The following is a 6,000-nucleotide window of genomic DNA, read 5'->3' as shown; positions in this document are numbered from 1 at the left end:
AAAAGCACTAGGCCACTCAGGTATGAACTAAATCATATCCCCGACGAATACACAGTAGAGGTGACAAATAGATTTAAGGAATTAGATCTGATAGACAGAGTGCCTGAAGAACTATGGACTGAGGTTCGCAACATTGTACAAGAGGTAGCAACTAAAACCATCCCAAAGAAAAAGAAATGCAAGAAATCAAAATGGCTGTCTGAGGAAGCTTTACAAACAGCTAAGGAGAGAAGGGAAGTGAAAGGCAAGGGAGAAAGAGAAAGATACACCCAATTGAATGCAGAATTTCAGAGAAAAGCTAGAAGAGATAAGAATGCCTTCTTAAATGAACAGTGCAAACAAATAGAAGAAAACAATAGAATGGGGAGGACCAGAGATCTTTTCAAGAAAATTGGAGATATGAAGAGAACGTTTCATGCAAAGTTGGGTATGATAAGGGACCAAAATGGTAGGGACCTCACAGAAGCAGAAGAGATTAAACAAAGGTGGCAAAATTATACAGAACAACTATACAAGAGCGAGCTTAACATCCCTGATGACCACAGTGGGGTAGTTACTGACCTGGAGCCAGACATCCTGGAATGTGAAGTCAAATGGGCCTTAGGAAGTCTGAGCAACAATAAAGCTAGTGGTGGTGACAGCATTCCAGTTGAACTATTCAAAATCTTAAAAGACGATGCAGTAAAAGTGCTACACTCAATATGCCAGCAAATTTGGAAAACTCAACAATGGCCACAGGATTGGAAAAGGTCAGTTTACATTCCAATCCCAAAGAAGGGCAATGCCAAAGAATGTTCAAACTACCGCACCATTGCACTAATTTCTCATGCTAGCAAAGTTATGCTCAAAATCCTACAAGCTAGGCTCCAGCAATATGTGGACCGAGAACTTCCAGAAGTACAGGCAGGATTTCGAAGAGGCAGAGGAACTAGAGATCAAATTGCCAACATACGCTGGATCATGGAGAAAGCTAGGGAGTACCAGAAGAACGTCTACTTCTGCTTCATTGACTATGCTAAAGCCTTTGATTGTGTGGAGCACAACAAATTGTGGCAAGTTCTTAAAGAGATGGGAATACCAGAGCATCTTATTTGTCTCTTGAGAAATTTATATGCAGGTCAAGAAGCAACAGTGAGAACTGAACATGGAATCACTGACTGGTTCAAAATTGAGAAAGGAGTTCGGCAAGGCTGTATACTGTCGCCTTGCCTATTTAACTTGTATGCAGAGCACATCATGAGAAATGCGGGATTAGAAGAGTCACAAATTGGGATCAAGATTGCAGGGAGAAATATCAACAACCTCAGATATGCAGATGATACCACTCTAATGGCAGAAAGTGAAGAGGAACTAAAGAGCCTGTTGATGCGGGTGAAGGAGGAGAGTGCAAAAGTTGGCTTGAAACTCAACATCAAGAAAACAAAGATCATGGCATCCGGCCCTCTCAATTCCTGGCAAATAGATGGGGAAGAAATGGAGATAGTGACAGATTTTATTTTCCTGGGCTCCAAGATCACTGCAGATGGGGACTGCAGCAAAGAAATTAAAAGACGCTTGCTCCTGGGGAGGAAAGCTATGGCAAATCTAGACAGCATCCTAAAAAGCAGAGACATCACCCTGCCAACAAAAGTGCGTTTAGTCAAGGCTATGGTCTTCCCAGTTGCCATGTATGGCTGCGAAAGTTGGACCATAAGGAAGGCCGAGCGTCAAAGAATTGAGGCTTTTGAACTCTGGTGCTGGAGAAGACTCTTGCGAGTCCCTTGGACTGCAAGGCGAACAAACCAGTCAGTCCTAGAGGAGATCAACCCTGACTGCTCTTTAGAAGGCCAGATCCTGAAGATGAAACTCAAATACTTTGGCCACCTCATGAGAAGGAAGGACTCCCTGGAGAAGAGCCTAATGCTGGGAGCGATCGAGGGCAAAAGAAGAAGGGGACGACAGAGAATGAGGTAGCTGGATGGAGTCACTGAAGCAGTAGGTGCAAACTTAAATGGACTTCGGGGAATGGTAGAGGACAGGAAGGCCTGGAGGATCATTGTCCATGGGGTCGCGATGGGTCGGACACGACTTCGCACATAACAAACAAAAAAAAGACAGCCTCAGATTCAACCCTAGGCATCTCTAGTTAAAAGGATCAGGTCATGAAAAAGAGTCTGCCTGCAGAGAGCTGTGACCAGTCAAAGCAGACTATATTGAGGGGCTTTCCGCATTCGTCCAAAATAGCACAATGGTTACTAATTGAAATCGCTACAGTTTTGCCATTATGCACAACGTCGTTGACAATCTGCAACACTCCTGAAACCAATCCGCAAAAAGTGCTTCATTGTAGCGCTTTCAGGGAAATCCCAAAAAGTGGATTCACCCTCCGGAAAGTGCTACACTCCTGCAACCAATCTGCAACACTAGCGGGAAAGTTCTGTGTGTTACCATTGTTGCGGTTTCTGCAAAGTCCCTCCCCCTGGCTCTCTCCTCTGATCTTCCGGCGAAGTGATCGCCATTTTTTTTTCTCCGAGCGAGCGGAGATCAACACACCAGCGAGCCTTTGTTTACCCAGCGAGGCTTCCCTGGCTGCAGCCCCTCTGTTTAAAGTCACCAAGCACAAGCCCGTTTGCTGGTTTATTTTCACTTTATTTTCACTTTATTTTCATACTGTTTATTCATACTTTATTTTCATACTGCCGAAAATTGCGCCCGTGAGGGGGGGGGATTTTTTTTTCACTTGGGGGGAGCGTGGCAATGATGAAACGGCAGCTCAAACACCACCTGCTAGCTGGATGGGTCTCTCCGTTGCAACGAATCAATGCATATTCGTTGCAACGATGTGGTTTTTTTTAACTTCCTTAAAGGGAAAGGGGCTCTTTGGGAGCATGATAACGGCATTGGCTGCTTGACGGCCAAGGGCGGGACACAGCTTAGCAATAGCGCTTCCTGGCTAGCGATTTTTGCAGAGACCGGAACCCTGTGGGAAACGATAGAAACGCAACTGGATTCCACTACAAAGGCAGGTATGCGTTACGCCGAATTCCACTATTTAAAATGGCGATTTTTTGTTCAGCAAACAATTTGCTACATGGATCCCGGTGCGGAATGGCCCTGACTTTTGGACCAATGGCCTGATTTTGTATAAGACAACTGCATATGTGTTCATGCATGTTCTCATCTGAGCAGATGCCTTTGTTCATCTGAATGGACACATCCGGAATTATTAGTACCTACTAAAGCTACATCATTCAGCTGATTCAAACGGGTAGTTGTGTTGGTCTGAAGTAGTGCAATAAAATCAGAGTCCAGTAGCACCTTTAAGACCAACAAAGACTTATTCAGGGCATGAGCTTTCGAGTGCAAGCAGAGTTATGGGGGAAAGTCAGAAGATAATATATGAGTTTCTTCTTTCTCTGTTTATCTAATTTTTTCCTGCCCTTCCATCACAGAGCCTTCCATCACACAGTATGCATGGTTCTTTCTTCCCTTGTTTTAGCCTCATAGACCATTTATGCACTGGAAGTTTCATGCTGGGCTGCAGACTGGAGTTTTAGTTATGGCAGGTTGCCCCACCTCTTCCTGCACCCACATGGGGGAGCATTTGGCCCGGTGCACTTCATCCACCTCCAATCTGTGCTCCTGCATGGGGCAGTGAAGTTCCCAGTGAAGAAGAAGAAGAAGAAGAGTTGGTTCTTATATGCCGCTTTTCCCTACCCGAAGGAGGCTCAAAGCGGCTTACAGTCGCCTTCCCATTCCTCTCCCCACAACAGACACCCTGTGGGGTGGGTGAGGCTGAGAGAGCCCTGATATCACTGCCCGGTCAGAACAGTTTTATCAGTGCGTAAACAATCATAGTTACCGTGTGAGGTAGCTTTGACAGAGAGTGAACCTAAGTTCACTCATTGAATTTCATGACCATCCATTAATTAAATTAAATGCAAGTCTCCTCGGATCTAACCACCAAATAATACTGGTTCCTTGCACAATGTTCTTGCAGTTCACATGCAGACTAACAGATCTGCCATAGTGAGATGCAGTTGGAAATGTGTTGTATAATTATGTTGTGATTTGTCGAAAATAACCTGGAATTTTCAGACCTGGGTGTAAACTACATGGAGCTTTTATTCCAATCCCAGATCAATTCCGTCCCTGCCGTCTACACAGAATCCGTTTTGATTTTGGGCAATTTAAATTTTCCTTCTGCAGCAAGAAGGATTGATCCGGTGTGACCCTACCTTTATTGTGCGATATCTTAGAGTGCTTTTAATGCTCAATATTTCAAGATTCAGATTGAGAAAGCAGGCTGTTTTGAACCTCCGTGGTAGAGATGCCCTGATTGGCCAAGGTTCCATGTGACAAGCTTGATTAAAGGAGAAGCCCCTGATTTCTCTCAACTTCTGTCAGTCTTGGATTGTTTCTCCCTCATCTGCCTTCTTCGATCCTCCCCCCCTCCAAGAAAAGAAAGAGGCTCCCTGCTTGACTCCTCTCCCCCCCCCTTCAAGAAAAGAAAGAAAGAGGCTTGCCCCCCCCCCTTCTGAACTACCCTCACCACATGCAGAACACTTTCCTGTTTCAAGGGGGAGAGGGGGGGAAGAGGAACATCCGAGTTCAGATCGATCAGAATTCAACAGGATTGACAATGGAATAAATAAAGTAAATGCAGACTCTGCCCTGGTCTTTTCAAATTACTTTTAGGCTACAATCCTAACAACAAATCAAATTACTTTGAGGCTACTATCCTCAGAACAGACTTACTCCTGAGGAGACCCATGCAAGATTGTTCTCTTGGAGCCTGGCATTCTAGGAAAACAGCATTTGAAGGATCACTTGCTTCCACATCAGCCTGCCCAACTGCTTCGATCGGCTTAGGATGTTCTGTGTGGCACTGTTGTTGGAGGTACAGTGGTTTGCCTTTAATCGAATGAGTGAAGATTATTGGCCTTTCGGCTCTCCTTTTATAGGGCAGGAACTATTAAGGAAACATTTTTAGATTGCCACTGTAACTCTTTGTTATGCTTTTAAAACCTTTTGTGTTTATTTTCCAGCTGTCAGAACCATCTGGGTATTTTTTTACTGTTTTTAATGGCTTCATTTTTCTACTGTCTGTTCTATTTGAATTCTATTCTATTCAAATATGAAATAAACAAAGAGCCAGTGTTATTCATTATTATTATTAATTACATTTATAGCCCACCTTCCTCCTAAGACTCAACGAGGGTGATACAGTGGATAGAGTTTCTGGCTAGGATTCAGCAGACCATAGTTCAAATCCTTACTGTGCCATGGCAGCTTGCTGTGTGATATTGAGCCAGTCATATACTCTCAGATGACCTACTTCACAGAGCTGTTGTGAAGAATAAAACGAAGCAGAGGAGAATGCTGTAAGCTACTTTGATTACCCAGTGCAGAGAAAAATGGGGCATTAGTGAATAAATTAAATAATAATTGCTACATTTCCGTATATTTTTACAGTTGTTTTAATGCCGGTATTTTAATTGCTTTGATATTTCTGATAGCTTTTTGTAACAAAAACTGTGAAAGGCCACATAGATTTTGGTTAAACAAATAAACTGTAGCCAGGGAACTTACATGTTGTTGATATGTGAGGACTTGAAATCCTGACAAATGAGTTGTATTAAATCTCATCCACAAAGCCAGCTTTTCCAAAAAGCAACAAATGGGGTGAATCCACTCATTCTATTTTTTCTCATTTTTCCCCCTTTTGGCCTTGTACAACAAAGCCCTGGCTGTCTACAATTTTACACCCAGAGAGTTCAATTAATGGTTTTCACTATTAGCTGTCTTAAGATTCTCTAAATTAGATGAATTATTGTCATTATGACAGATTGCAAGATTCTTGTAAGTGGGGCACTCAGCAAAACAGTAAGAAGAAACAATGTGGTACACAGTGTTAATGGTTTCTGGGAACTGACAGACAGGCCATAAACAAAATCTAGCTTTGCTTTTTGTTTTTTAAAACAGCTGTAAAGAACCTTGTGATCACTGCATTAGCCACCA

Source organism: Paroedura picta, chromosome 4, assembly GCF_049243985.1.
Source record: "Paroedura picta isolate Pp20150507F chromosome 4, Ppicta_v3.0, whole genome shotgun sequence".
NCBI lineage: Eukaryota > Metazoa > Chordata > Lepidosauria > Squamata > Gekkonidae > Paroedura > Paroedura picta.
Note: the sequence above shows the minus strand (reverse complement) of the source record.